General features: G+C 35.8%; 1 protein-coding gene across 2 annotated transcripts in view; it reads right to left on the reverse strand.

Annotated features, from left to right (window-relative positions):
* The window catches only part of LOC136862860 (uncharacterized), a 142,022-nt gene that overhangs the window by 96,472 nt on the left and 29,455 nt on the right, over positions 1 to 16,095 (reverse strand). The gene's annotated exons all lie outside the window — the stretch shown is intronic.

The raw sequence follows: 16,095 nt of genomic DNA on the forward strand, positions 1-16,095 counted from the left end.
ATAATAATTCCTCTAGTTTTTCCACTATATTTTCACCTGCAAATTTGAATAACTCTGCAGTAATTGAATCTTTCCCAGGAGCTTTGTTGTTTTCTAGTTGCTTAATGATGTCCCGAATTTCTTCCTTATTTGGTGGTAATGAATCCTTCAACTTGAATTGAGGCTCTCCAAACAGCAATCCATCTTCAGGAGGTTCACAGTTCAGAAGATTCTGGAAATAGTTGGCCAGATACTCGCAATTCTTCTTGTCACCAATAATGAGTTTCCCTTGTTCACTTTTAAAACATAGATTACCAGAGGAGATTTTTTTGATTTTGTTTTTAAACCTTCTATAGAAATCTGTGTTGTTTCTCTTGAAATCTTCTTCTATGTTGTGCAGCTGTTCTTTCTCGTACTTTCTTTTCGTATTCAAGAATTTTTGCTGTGTGTTTCCGTTGTTCCTTGAAGTCTTCGAAATTCTTGTGATTAGTACACCATTTATTCCACGCTTTAGACCTTTCCCGTAAGGCTACTTCACAATCGTCATTCCACCATGAATGTTTCTTCTTTTTGGCGATCATTATAGTCTTTTCAGCTGCTTCTTGTATCCTCCTTGCCATTTCGTCCCAATTCAAAGATTCCAAGACCTCAAGCTCTCGTTTATAGTTCTCAACAATCTCTTGGTTTATCTTGAGTTCATCAGTTCGATATTTCTTGATTTTGGGTGAAGGTCTCTTGAAGGACTTTGGAATAAATCTTATCTTGACTCTAACAAGGTAGTGGTCAGAATCTACGTTTGCACCTCTTTGCACTTTAACGTTCAAAATCTCTGCAGGGTTCGATGTGGCTACATGGTCTATTTGGAACTCCCCTAACATGGGATTTGGTGAACGCCATGTCATTAATTTCTTCCTTTCTTTCTTGAATTGGGTGGACATTAACTTGAGGTTGAATGCTTCACACACTTCAATAAGCCTTTCCCCATTTCTATTGGTTCTTATATGCCCAGGATAACTGCCAACTATTTTTCTGTATTTTCTTTCCTTGCCAACTAGAGCATTAAAATCACCCATTAATATTTTGATCATATGTTCTGGAGTTACCAACAACTCTTTTTCCAGGAGAGACCAGAATTCTTTAACTTTATCTGGAATTTTCTTGTTATCCTCATTAATAGGTGCATGCCCATTGAAGATAGCATATGATTTGTTTCCACTCTTCAAGGTTAAGATGTAAAGCCTAGGGGAAGGTGATCGAAAATCAAAGATTGCATCTATAATGGAATTGTGAACAAAAAATGCTGTTCCTAGAATTGAAGGCGATTTTCTTTTATTACCCATTTTATATTCCCTGATCGCTGGTTGACCTTTTATTATCTTGTACTTGCCCGTCATAGTACTTCATTTGATGGGAATCTTGTTTCCTGTACAGCGAGTAGCTTGATCTGATATCTCTCCAGTTCTTTGATAAGTTCCATCTGTTTACCGACTCTTAGGAGGATATTGACTTTCATTGTACCAAAGAAGTGTTTTTTCTTGGTCCTGATCTTGTGGAGTGAGGGATCCTCCGACTGATCCCAACATGACGGTGCAGGGCCCCCAGAATCCAATGCCTGTTTAGACCAGACTCTAACTGGCCCCGGATTTTACCCGGCTGGGGTAGTTTCCGATGTGCGTTGTACCATCATGGTAGATTGTGTGAATCATTTCACATGAGGGTGGAACCCGTAGGTCCCACAAAAATTAGAACCAGATTGGTAAGACCTGGAGCATGCATAAACAGCCGACCCTGACCTGGATACAGACGCTGACCATAACACCGCCCGCTGTGGGATCAGACATGTGTGGATTTACATTTCAAAGATAGTTCTTCCACCTTCTTCACTGTTGGGATCCAAATTCCTCATTTGCTGCTGAAGCTGTTGACTATCTTCGTGAATGCTTTTTCTTACTATCCCAAAAAGCAAGGATGCATCTTCCGCCAGTTCCGCCGTACCAATGATCTTCATCTCCGCCTTCACTGCCGTTGAGGTCTTCACCCGTAACCCTGAGCTGGGACCCTTACCAGATGATACACACCGGGTCAGTGTGCTCTGGGACTCACATAGGCAGGGGTGCCACTCCCCGGGTAGGGCTGCCTCCAAAGAGGGTCCCTACCTGCTACCAAAATTTTACTGTTATATGTAAATATGGCAAAAATCTTGTTCTCTTTTTCTTTTCGGTCTTTTTCTAACGTAGTCATAGGCTTATTTTTTACTTTACAAATTCTTTATTATAACCATTCTTATATAATATTAATTTCTTTTTCTAAATCCAGGTTTGAAAGTGGAATATTAAAAGCTCTGTAAATCATACTAAAGAAACCAGCTCTTTTATGAGCTCCCGGGTGTAAAGAATCATTTTTGATCATGTTGACTGTCTGCGTTGGTTTTCTAAAAATATTAAATGAAAGATTTTGGTTATTTCTAGTAATTTTCAAGTCTAAATAATTTAAAGTGTTAAGTGTGAACTTGATATATGGATCGAGAGAGTTAATTGGTTTAAAAAGGTCTGGCCATTAGTAATTCTTTCATCTAATATTACAAAGGTGTCATCTACAAATCTAGACCAATGGTACAAACCTTCAAGTTTATCAATAATTTCAGTTATTTTCCATGCAATAAATATAAATTTCCGCTAAGATGCCTGATGCTGGGGCGCCCATCAGAAGACCTTTTTGTTGGTAGATTTTGCTGTTAAACATAAAATACCGGTAGTTATTGTTTAAGACAAAGTCTAGGACGATTAATAATTCATTTACTTCCCGAAGACTCAAGTGGCTAAATTGGATCAAATTCTCTTTAATAATGTTAATGGTTTCTTTTATTGGAATATTAGGATACATATTTTTAATATCATACGAGTGTATTGTGCAATTGGAATTTAATTCTGAATTTTTGGTAGCGTTACAGAATTCGACAGAGTTTTTTTTATAGATTTATTGTTGTGAAATTTGAAATATGTTTGAAGAAATTTATGTACATATTGTGAAATTTTATATGTTGGACTAGTCCTGTAATTAATAATAGGTCTGATGGGTATCCCAGGTTTATGTATTTTTGGCATTGCTCTAGCAGTAGGAAGTCTTGTGTTCTTTTTAATTTCCTCTTAATTCATCAGAAATATATTTTTTTAAATTTGTTTTAACTTTTTTTTTGTGGGGGGGGGGGGGCATTAGTGGGATCTTTTTTGACTATTGAAATATAGCTTTCTGTGAAGAATTGTTCAGCTTTTTCAACATATTGAGTTTTGCCCATAATGACTGTAACATTACCTTTATTGGTCTTTGTAATTATACGATTATTATCTTGAATCTGTCGTTTAAGTTCTTTTAATTGTCTTATTAGTATGTTTTGGTTCATTTTTTCTATCAGGATTGACTAAAATATCCTGTAGTTTCTTTTTAATTTCATATCGCGTTTCTTCTTTTTGATCTAAGGGTAATTTTTGTATTGGGTGTTCTATTTCTGCAACTGTATCAATCTTTTAATTTATTAGAATGGGGCCAATTATGTTTGGGTTAGTTTTTTCTGTTGTATTGAAGGATATATCAGATAAATTCTTAATGGGTGGATGGAATTGCGTTTCTATTATTATGTCCTCCGTTGGTTTTTGGGAAATATCGGGAGAGACTTCACGTTGTTTAAATAATGCTCTTAATTTCTTATCCAAATGACTTTGTTTTAAATTTAAAATATCGTTAAGTTTAACGTTTAAATGTTTTTGGTAAGAGTCCCATTCAATCGCGCCCAATGATAATGGGGCTTTGAGGTGTGCCTCATAAGGTTTTGAGTTTAAGTGAGATTTTTTCTTGTAGAGAAATTTGATTTCACTTTTAATCCAAATTTCATTGGTTTTCTTTTGAGTTTTGAGAATTCTTTCAGTTTTTTTTGAATTTCACCTTCCTATGTCTCAAAAAGTTGGGGGTGAGATTGTGAGTTACATTGCTTTAAAAAGGTTATGTCTTTACCAATTTTGCCAATTTTGATTTTTAAATTCTGATATATGTGAGTGTATTTATATGCTTGGCTAGCATGTACATTACATGTAACAAGTTTTAACAGCATAATTTCAAGTAATATTAATCCTGTATTGACTATAATCAAATAGTGAATATTTAAGATAAGGAAATAATATAACCAGGCCTATTCAATACAATATACAGTGGCTCAAAAAAGTATTGGTCTCCCTATAGCTGTGGTACGAACGGAACAGTATAGTACAAATAACGGTGCATATAATGGAATTACACATATGTAGACATGCAGGACAGTCAAGTACATCAGTAGGTTGAATATGGAGCCAAGGAGATTCATGCTGTTTGCAAACGAACCAATAATACACCAGCGTGCGCCATTACACGCTAAACAAGTATTGGTCTAGTAAACAATATCATCGTGACATTGTGCTGTCTGCCGCAACTCGGGCTCATTTGTGTCTGTGCCGACACGTTGGAAGGTAATATTCAGCACTTTTTCCGTGTTCAGCTAGCAATGGGAAGGAAAATGAAAGAAACAACTGTGGAAGAAAGGAGGATTCTAGTGCGACTATATCAAAAAGGTAAATCTTTCAAGGATATGAGTGAAATTATTGGTAGAGCTGTTACAACTGTTAAAAATATTGTGTACAGGTACAAAAGAACAAAGACAATAGACGAAGAAGTGGCCACCCCTCAAAGTTATCAGTACAAGACAAATGCCAAATTGTGCATATATTGGCTGAAAAGCCTCAGCTAATTGAGCCGAAGATAGCAGCTGCATTACAACAAGATGTAAGAGTGCAAGCGTCATCTGAAATCATCCGGAATGTGCAACGAGAAAGAGGATATATGTGGGCAGAACAGCTCGTAGAAAGCCGTACATCAGTAAGGCTAACAGGAAAAAGAGACTTGTGTATGCTAACAACCACAGAAATGATAGCTATGAGGATTAGAAGACAGTTGGTTTTACCAATTAGAGTAAATTTAACCTCTTCAGGTCAGACAGACGAGTGACTGTGTGGAGGAGGACGAATTCTGAACCTGAAGACAAGAACCTTACAGGTACTGTGAAATATGGATGGTGTGGGGCTGCATGAGTATCAATGATGTAGGTGAATTTGCCTTTATTGTAAGGACTACGGATCACAAAGCATATATTAACATCCTCAGGACATATCTTCCATCAAATCAACAAAAAAATGGGACTCTCAGCAAAGTATACGTTTACGCAAGATAACGACCCAAAATGCACAGCCCTGGACATGAAGCTACGGCTGTTATATAATACACCATGTTGATGGAAAACCCACCACAATCTTCCGACATCAACCCCATCAAGAAGTTGTGGCACTATTTGGAGCAAAACATGAGAAAACATGGAATATCAAACAAAGCTGACCTGAAAGAAGCCTTACTTACCGAATGGAATAACACAGCAAAGGAAACTACGGAAACCTTGGTACGATCGATGCAAAATAAGTTAGCTGAGATTATGCAGAGGAAAGGAGAACCTACCAAGTACTAAAACGCTCAGGAAGGATAAAAAACTGCATTATGTTAATTCAGACCAATACTTTTTTGGTGGCATGTGAAAATGATTGTTTTAAGTTATGGCTTTTTAGTTATATGGACGAAGAAGAATTACGTTTTTCATACAATGTACATGTTACACAAGATGATAAATAATCAAGGATTCTAGTGTATGTTAATTTTTATCATCATTCCCTTCGATTGCTCGTCCTCATAGGTAGCATATCTCGATAGACCAATACTTTTTTGAGCCACTGTATAATTTATTATATTTAGTACATATATATCAGAATACAAAATAGATATTATTAAAATTGGGAAGACACATTAAAATATTGATGAATGGAATGACATTTAAAACAAGATCTTAGAAATTTTGTTAAAACTGTAAGTCATATGATCGATAAAAACAGTTGAACTGTCCATTATAAACTTGATAATATTCTTGCGAAATAACAGTTGTGCTTTCTAAAATCTTAAATGATCAATTGTTGTGAATAGCACACTTGATTTATATCTCTTGTTGAAAGATGAAAGAAACTTGATGAAAGAAACTTTGAGACACAGGAAGATGAAATTCAAAAAACTGAAAGAATTCTCAAAACTCAAAAGAAAACAAATGAAATTTGGATTAAAAGTGAAATCAAATTTCTCTGCAAGAAGAAAGCTGATTTAAACTCAAAACTTTATGAGGCACACCCAAAGTCCCATTTATATTGGGCCCGATTGAATGGGACTATTATCAAAAACATTTAAACATTAAACTTAACGATATTTTAAATTTAAAACAAAGTAATTTGGATAAGAAATTAAGAGCATTATTTAAACAACGTGAAGTCTCTCCCGATATTTCCCCAAAACCAAGGAAGGACATCATAATAGAAACGCAATTCCATCAACCAATTAAGAATATATCTGATATATCCTTAAATACAACAGAAGAAACTATCATTAGTAATGGAACCAAACATAATTGGCCTCATTCTAATAAATTAAAAGATAAGATAGATACAGAAATAGAACACTCAATACAAAAATTACCCATAGATCAACAAGAAACACTGTATGAAATTAAAAAGAAACTACAGGATATTTTAGTCAATTCTGATAGAAAAAATGAACCTAAACATACTAATAATGGACAATTAAAAGAACTTAAACGAAAGATTCACGGTCATGATCTTATAATTACAAAAGCCGATAAAGGTAATTTTACAGTCATTATGGACAAAACTCAATATGTTGAAAAAATGGACAATTATTCACAGAAAGCTATATTTCAATAGTTAAAAAAGATCCCACTAATGGACCCCCCCCCCAAAAAAAGGTTAACAAATTTTGAAAAAACATATTTCTGATGAATGAAGAGGAAATTAAAAGCTGCTTAATATGAACCCAAGACTTCTTTCTGTTAGAGCAATGCCAAAAATGCATAAACCTGGGGTAGCCATCAGACCTATTATTAATTACAGGACTAGTCCAACATATAAAATTTCACAATATGTACATAAATTTCTTCAAACACATTTCAAATTTCACAACAATAAATCTATAAAAAACTATGTTGAATTCTGTAACGCTACCAAAAATTCAGAATTAAATTCCAATCACACAATACACTCATATGATATTAAAAATATGTAGCCTAGTATTCCAATAAAAGAAAACAATAACATTATTCAAGAGAATTTGATCCAATTTAGCCACTTGAGTCTTCAAGAAATAAATGAATTATTAATCGTCCTAGACTTTGTCTTAAACAATAACTACAGGTGTTTTGTGTTTAACAGCAAAATCTACCAACAAAAAGGTCTTCTGATGGGCGCCCCCGCATCAGGCATCTTAGCCGAAATTTATATTTATCACATCGAAAAAACTAAAATTAATCGATAAACTTGAAGGTTTGTACCATTGGTCTAGATTTGTAGATGACACCTTTGTAATATTAAATGAAAGAATTACTAATGGCCAGACCTTTTTAAACCAATTAACTCTCTCGATCCATATATCAAGTTCACACTTAACTCTGAAGTAAATAACACTTTAAATTATTTAGACTTGAAAATTACTAGAAATAACCAAAACCTTTCATTTAATATTTTTAGAAAACAAACGCAGACCGTCAACATGATCAAACATGATTCTTTACACCCGGGAGCTCATAAAAGAGCCGGTTTCTTTAGTATGATTTACAGAGCTTTTAATATTCCGCTTTCAACCCAGGATTTAGAAAAAGAAATTAATACTATATAAGAATGGCTATAATAAAGAATTTGTAAACAGGATTATAAATAAAGAAAAAATAGGACTATGACTACATTAGAAAAAGAAAAAAAGAAAAAGAATAAGAAATTTGCCGTATTTTTATAATTACAGTAAAATATGTAGTATTACGAATTTATTCAAAAAACGTCATTTAAGAATCGCTTTTAGGACTAACAACACAAACTCGAAATTATTTTATAACACTCGTATTTTTAATAATAATATATTCCAAAATTTGGGTGTTTAGAAACCAAAATTTGCTAGTTGTTTAAGAACTTATATCGGATAAACAGGAAGAAACTTCATTACAAGATATCAGGAACATACCAGAGCCAAAAATTACAACAGATACTCGGCCATGAGCGAACACGTGACAGACTCCAATCACATGTTTACAAACATAGACAATGACCATAAGATAGTGAAAACTGTAAATAAAGGCTATTTATTGAACATATATGAAGAAATTTACATTTATCTAGACCAAAGGAACAATAAAACAAATAATATCAATGACTTTCTGAGAAGTATAACATCTTATATGAAGAACTAATAAAAGCGAGAGTTAGGGAAAAACGTCAGACTGTAACACATCACACGCTCGGTTACACTCAGGTCGTTCACCCTAGGACACAGCTACTAACCCCCCCCCCCCCACACTCCCCACTCAGCTTAGAAACTACCAGTACTTGTTTTAAATCAGATACACACTTACCTCAGTAGAAGAGAGTCCTTCTCAGCACATCGGGGCCAACAATGAGTAACACGATTATATTCCATTATATTCATTTCATCTTCCTTTTCTCGTTACTTACACTTAGTTTTTCATTTTTATTTCAGATAAAATAATATTCATTACTACAAAGAACTTTAACCACTATGACCGAGAGTTGACTTTAAATTCGGAAGCATTCAATGTATATACTATCTAAGGAATGCATATCAAAGATCTAACAAATCTTTCATCAAGAGATATAAATCAAGTGTGCTATTCACAACAATTGATCATTTAAGATTTCAGAAAGCACAACTGTTATTTCCAAAGAATATTATCAAGAGTATAATGGACAATTCAACTGTTTTTATCGATCATATGACTTACCATTTTAACAAAATTTCTAAGATATTATTTTAACCTAGCAAGATACCCGTGCTTTGCTACGGTATTATACTGAAATTTATAATTGAATGCTTAACGTTTTATATATAATCTGCCAAAATTCGCGATCTGACTCGTTTTCTGAGAGATTACGGCAAAGTCCCCCCCCATTTTTCATACTTTACTTCCAGCAATCGATTTCGTACTTCCCTGGCTAGGTCCAGATATTTCACCCAGTCAGCTGGGTTCCTAAATCTTTGCCATCTTTTCCTATAAGCATTTTTAATATGGATCAAATCCTTGAGGAGATCCGGCGTGGTGTCGTCGTGGGTGCCTTGGCGGTACTGAACCTGCGGCCGGACTGCATTCGTAGTCATTACCCGGCTAGGACCCGTTTCCAGCTCGGTCCGCACATTTTGACGACGGTCCAGAACATTATTATTAGGGTGGGTGATATTAGTTGAATTTAGGTTCTTATTTTTATTGATGTTCTGGACCCCATAGCAAGATGCAAGACCGCTACTTGGTGGTAAATTACATCTGCTGCCATTGTCATTGTTGACAATGTGACCAGTAACATGTCGCAAGTAGACAAGTGTGCGGGATTTCTGGCGATATGAATGATATACTTCCGTGCATTATTGACCTTAAAATAGAGGTGAACTATTGCACAGTCAATATCATTCCTATCGTTTATTTCAAATGTGTTTAAATTTTTTATATGCCAGGAGAATCTACTCTAATCTAACTTTTAAGTTCTCCAAAGGAAAAGATGGCTCTTGAAAACACACCCAGGAAAGATTAAAAATGATCTGTTTATGATCAGAATAAGTACATTATGAAGAGTAAGATCAATTGGTCAGAACTCCTTTTTCATCCCACAGCCGTTAAGTTGATTTTAACCCCACTCCCCCAATAAATGCGTGTTTCTTTATGTTTAAAGGAGATTCCAAATACTAATCCCCATAAAAAGAAGTCACTTTTTTTCACTTCCTTTCACCCCTCCCCCCCCGCAAGTCAATTTTCCGGCAAAAAAGACTTGTTTCTCTAATAGTAAAGGATCTTCTCTAACACCAATTATCAGGACTCTAACATCTTCAGTTTTTGAGATATGTGTCCTCATAAAAGGAATTCAACTCCTTTTTACCCCCACCTCCAAGATGATTCCCCCCCCCCAAAACGCATTTTCCTTTGTTTTTAAAGGAGATCCGAATACCAATTTTCACGTCTGTAACAACTAAAGTTTTTATTAGATGTAAGTAACCTCATACAATTAATTTAATTAATTTTTCAATTCTTTTGCCACCCCCCCCCCCAACTGGATTTTCCGAGAATACGAGTTTCTTTACTTTTAAAGCTGATTCCAAATACCAATTTTCAAGCCTGCAAAATCTTTTGTTTTTGAGATAATAGTATCTTCATACAAATAATTCAACTAATTTTTCAATTTCCCCCCTCCCATTTAACTTAAGTTGATTTCCAAAAACCAAAAATACATATTACTTTAATTTTAAAGGAGATTCTAAATACCAAATTTCATGTCCATAACATCTTCAGTATTTGATATATCAGTATCCTAACTTGAAAATTCAACCCCATTTTCAGTCGCTTTTATCCCCCCCACCTAAGTTTCTTTATTTTTAATAGAGATAAAAAATACCATTTTTCACTTCTGTAACATGTTATTTGAGATATACTGTATAAATGCTCATTTTAAAATTTCACCCCCTTTTTAGTTCCCCTTAAGTGGAGTTTCCAAAAACAAATCACCTATGTTTCTTTACTTTTACAGGAGATTCCAAATACCAATTTTTATGTCTGTAATATTTTAAGTTTCTCAGATATACTGTAGATATAGTCTTTCTAAAAATTCACCTGAATTTGTCACTGCTGTATAACCCCCATTAACTCTTTCCCGCGGATTGCGTAGTAAAGCGTACTGGAGTTGCACATTGTCTCCCGCGGGTTGCGTAGTAAAGCGTACTCGACTTTCAAACCGACTTCCTCTGCCATCTGTCTGCTAAACATATAACTTTTTGGGACCAGCGAATTCTCTACGCTTCCTAGATACTACTGGCATGCACGGAATCCTAAAATAAAGTGTTCTTTTATACGTTTTCTTAGATAGAACAGACAGCTGACTGAATGTAAACACCGTTGCCTACGCCATGATACAAGGCCTTGAAATGCACTCATGGAAACGGGTGGCATCCTAGTTCACCATTCAACCACTAGGATCGCGTTCTTGCCCCCCTTGTACTTGCATGGCCGTATATGTCAATAAGTAAATTATATCCTAAATAAAAAGAACTGAATGTTTTTGTGAGTATTGACAGTACTTTATTTATAAAGTGGTGCTGCATTGGCTTGGATATGTCATTGAAGATTCAAAACTTTCCTTTTGAGGGGCTTCTTACCAGGTTTCAAAACTTTCTGTCTTCTACTTGAGTGGCTCGAAGCAATGTTGTCTAATAGAGGTCTCAGAAATTTTCATAGTTACAAAAAAGAGGTGATTTGTCGTCTTTACACCTTCTACACTTAATTTCACTGTTGAACATGTCTTTCGAATAAAACATACACCTTTTAGTAACTCTCTTCGGGGCAAGTACTTCGTAGCGGAGGTGACAAATTCCGTCGTTCACTGCCGAAGTGCCACAGACGATTATTTTCGGAATCTGAGGGCTCCTCGATCTTGAAAACGAATAGGACACAATGTTGGACTTTGAGGAGCTGGAGAAGAGATATGTTCTAAATAGCCTTTACAGTCTGTTTGTTCTTTTGCCACACGAACCATAATGTCATTGTATTCCGCTTGGCTTCTTAGGTAGCTGAAAAAGAGCTCGATTTCATTGCTTGTTAGATTCCTCGTCAATGCATAATGCAAATGTATATTTATGAGGTATTTTACGCAGGCCACAGTGGATTGGGTAGTCAGAATCTATGCCTGATACATTTCCTTCATGAATCTTTTTTACTTTGTCTGAATGCATTTGAATTTTCGTAATATATAACAGGAAATCATTAACTAACTGAAGCGTTCATCTTCAGTACTAAAAGATGCTCGTTTGTTCTCATTCCTGGAATATGTCCCATGTGAGGTGTTGCAGAGGTCATGCGTATCGAACAATTTCATAAAATGCTCCATAAAACAAATGGTTTAATTTAAACTGTACGCAATGCTCACGGGACAAGCCACCTCCATACCTCTCAAACCAGAGGTTGTTTCAGTGGAAAATACATTTTTTTAGCTCTTGCTACATTCATTTTCTCCAAATTTGTTGGGCAAATTGTTTTTCTGGTTGTTTTCCTAATTTAAGATTTCTGAGTTTGAAGAGGCCTCTCAAATGATCGCCGGTCACAGTAACATAGCTTACAAAAAAGTCCAGTGACAAATTTTGGGATCGCCCGATTCTTATGACGTAAGTCGCTTCAAAACTTAGGAGCAGAGGCCTAATTACATCAGCTTGAAGTCGCATCTCATGCGTAATACTTCCTCTGTATAATGTTTCGATCATTGAACATTTACTGGAAACTTGTGAAATGATATTCCACTACCTTTCATTTGTCGTGAATAAACCATGACTGGAACTGCGAATGCTTAACATCAGGCGAATACATAACATATTCATAACCAACTCAGTTAATAAACACGTTTAAAGGCGCGAGTTTCTTCTTCCTGAGGAGTGTGGTTGGACTAAAGGATTATCATCCAGGCAAGAAAGCGACCCTAGCGGCCCGGCATTGAACTTCAACGTGACCACTTCGATAGTGTTTTACGGGCTCTATTTCCAGGCCTTGTATTATAACGTAGGCAACGGTAAACACACTGCAGCAACATGGCTGCTCATAACCACTTGAATGCGGAGGATATTTGTTACAAATTAGATCAATATGTTGACAAATGCAATGGTAGTGAGTTTGAAGTTGTAGATATGATAATAAAAATAGTATGGGAAGCATTTGGGACAGGATCTGAGAGAAATCGAAATACGGCACAGGACAGGAAATGTTCATTCAGGTACTGTCTAGTTTTAAAATATTACGCCTACTTGTAAAATACATAATTGTCAGTTTTAATCCTTCAGTTAATTATCTTTCGGACTATCAGCCTCTACTTGATTACATAATAGCCTATTTCAACTAAAGTCAGTTTATCTTCCAATCTAATTCATTCAAAAATTGCTTATAGTTTGTATGTCCGAGAGGAAGCACGATTTGCTATCGAAATATCTTCATCCGACTGATCCCGAAAATGAAACAAATTGGGAGATTCAGGGCGAATTCCTGCGTTCTCTGCAGTACCAAGAAAATAAGAGCCCCATCATGTCCAGCAATTTAGACTGACTTCAAGAACAAGCAATTTAACATTATGCACCATATTGGATGCTTCCTGATGTACCATTCCGAACAAGGGGGGGGGGGGGGGGGGGTCTTGCGTGTAATTAGGTGATCTCACTGTATCATTTTAGAATAACTATTGTGTATTTTCCATTGTTAAAAAATTTGAAATTGATATCTTAAGTGGTTTTTACAGAAAAAAATATTTAGTGAAGGTACTCCACAACTATACCTGACAAGCAAATTATTACTCTAGGTTTCGCCCGACAGTGAGTCAAAGATATTCCGTGGGAAAGGGTTAATTGGATTTTCCAAAAACAAAAACAAAAAATATGTGTTTCTTTATTTTTAAAGGAGATCAAAATACCAATTTCAGGTCTGTAATATCTTCAGTTTTTGTGATATAAGTATCCTGATTAAAGTCATTCAACCCACTTTTTACCCTTTTTCACTATTATTGGGATTTTCAAAAAAATGTTTATTTTGAAGGAGATTCTAAATACCAATTTTTACATCTGTAAACTTTTAAAGTTTTGAGATATAGATACACTCGTTTTAAAAATTCACCCCCCCCCCCTTTTCACCCCCTTAGCGACGGAATATCCCAAAATCCTCCCTTAGCAAGCACCTGCATTGTAATATAAATGTATCGTCAAAATTTAATTTCTTTATGTCCAGTAGTTTTGGCTTGGCGATGATGAATCAGTCAGTCAATCAAGGACATGTTCTTATATATATACTGTATATACTGAAATTTATAATTGAATGCTTAACGTTTTATATATAATCCGCCGATATTCGCGATCTGACTTGTTTTCTGAGAGATTCCTCCAAAATCCACGATCTGACTCGTTTTCTGAGAGATTACGGCAAAGTTCCTCACATTTTTCAATTTTTTTTTCCAGCAATCGATTTTGTACTTCCCTGGCTAGGTCCAGGTATTCCACCCAGTCAGTTGGGTCCCTAAATCTTTGCAATCTTTTCCTATAAGCATTTTTAATGTGGATCAAATCCTTGAGGAGATCCGGGGTGGTGTCGCCTTGGGTGCTTTGGCGGTACTGAACCCGCGGCCGGACTACATTCGTAGTCATTACCCGTCCAGGACCCGTTTCCAGCGCGGTCTGCACATTATTATTATTATTATTATTAGCACATTATTATTATTATTATTATTATTATTAGGCTGGGTGAAATTAGTTGAATTTAGGTTATTATTATTATTATTATTATTATTATTATTATTATTATCATCATCATCATTATTATTATTGATGTTCTGGACCCCACAGCAAGATGCAAGACTGCTACTTGGTGGTAAATTACATCTGCTGCCTTTGTCATTGATGACAATATGACCAGCACCATTGTTGCCCGTAGGCAACTGCGCAGGATTTCTGGCGATACAAATGACATACTTCCGTGCATTATTGACCTTATTATACAGGTGAACAATTGGACGGTCAATTTCATTCCTATGGTTTATTTCATGTGTGTTTAAATTTTTATTTATATGTCAGGAGAATCAACTGTAATCTAAGGTTATCCAAAGGAAAAGATGGCCTTGAAAACGAACCCAGGAAAGATAAAAAATGATCGGTTTACGATCAGAATAAGTACATTGAAAATCCACAGCCTGTTTCCAGTCATTCAACCAGGTCAGGAATGGAATGAATAAAGCCCCCAGCTGGCAGTGAGGATAGGAATTGTGCCGGCTGCCGAAGCCTGTTGCACTCCTCTGGGGAAATGATTAATGAATGCAAAATGAAATGAAATGGTATTGGAGTGTTGCTGGAATGAATGATGACAGGGAAAATCGGAGCACCTGGAGAAAAACCTGTCCCGCCTCCGCTTTGTCCAGCACAAATCTCACATGGAGTGACCGGGATTTGAACCATGGAACCCAGTGGTGAGAGACCGGCACGCTGCTGCGTAAGCCACAGAAGCTCCTTATAAGTACATTATGAACAGTAAAATCAATTGGTCTCACCTCCTTTTCACCCCACGCAGTTAAGTTAATTTACCCCCCCCCCCCCGAAAAAAGTAGGCGTGTTTCTTCATGTTTAAAGGAGATTCCAAATACCAATGTTCACGTGTGTTACCTTCAGTTTTGAGATATAAGTATCCCCATAAAAATAATTAACTTTTTTTACTTGTGTACATATATATATTATTTTACTTTTAAAGGAGATTCTAAATACCAAATTTCAGGTCTGTAATATCTACAGTTTTTGGGATATAAGTATCCTCATTAAAGACATTCAACCCCTTATCCATGCTTTTCACCCCTTCTATTGGGATTTAAGGAAAACAAACAAATACGTGTTCTTTTATTTTTAAAAGGAGATTCTTGTAATATATTCTGTTACAATTTTCACATATATTTCTAGAACTTACGATTGTAAACCATGTGATTATAAGCAGCTGTATTAGATTGTCACTACGTCAGGATTGGACGATGTGTACGTCATTGGGTCATGTGGCCGTTCAAATAAAGCTATCTCATTGGCTACTCCTATCTCGCCTATCCACAGCCTAAGCTTTCCCTTGACCTCCAGTCAGTCGTCATGTAGTCTGCACCCGTATCATTCCGACTCCTTAGCTGAAGTGGTACTTTAAAAATTACGTGTACTTCTACTGATTATCTACCTCAAGGTGTTCCATACATAAAAATTTGCGACGAGGTAAAAGTCATGACATTGCAGCGAGTGCCAGTGCTTCCTCATGGCAACAAAGCATTTCTCGTGTGTTTTCACAGTGAATGACGCAACATAGTATAGTTCGATGTATCGAGCCTCCTCCTGAAGCAACGCAATATCGGGTGTGCCTTTCACTCCATGCCCTTAGACAACAGTTCTTTTGCTGCCTTT

Source organism: Anabrus simplex, chromosome 2 (genome assembly GCF_040414725.1).
Source record: "Anabrus simplex isolate iqAnaSimp1 chromosome 2, ASM4041472v1, whole genome shotgun sequence".
NCBI classification, from domain to species: Eukaryota; Metazoa; Arthropoda; class Insecta; order Orthoptera; family Tettigoniidae; genus Anabrus; species Anabrus simplex.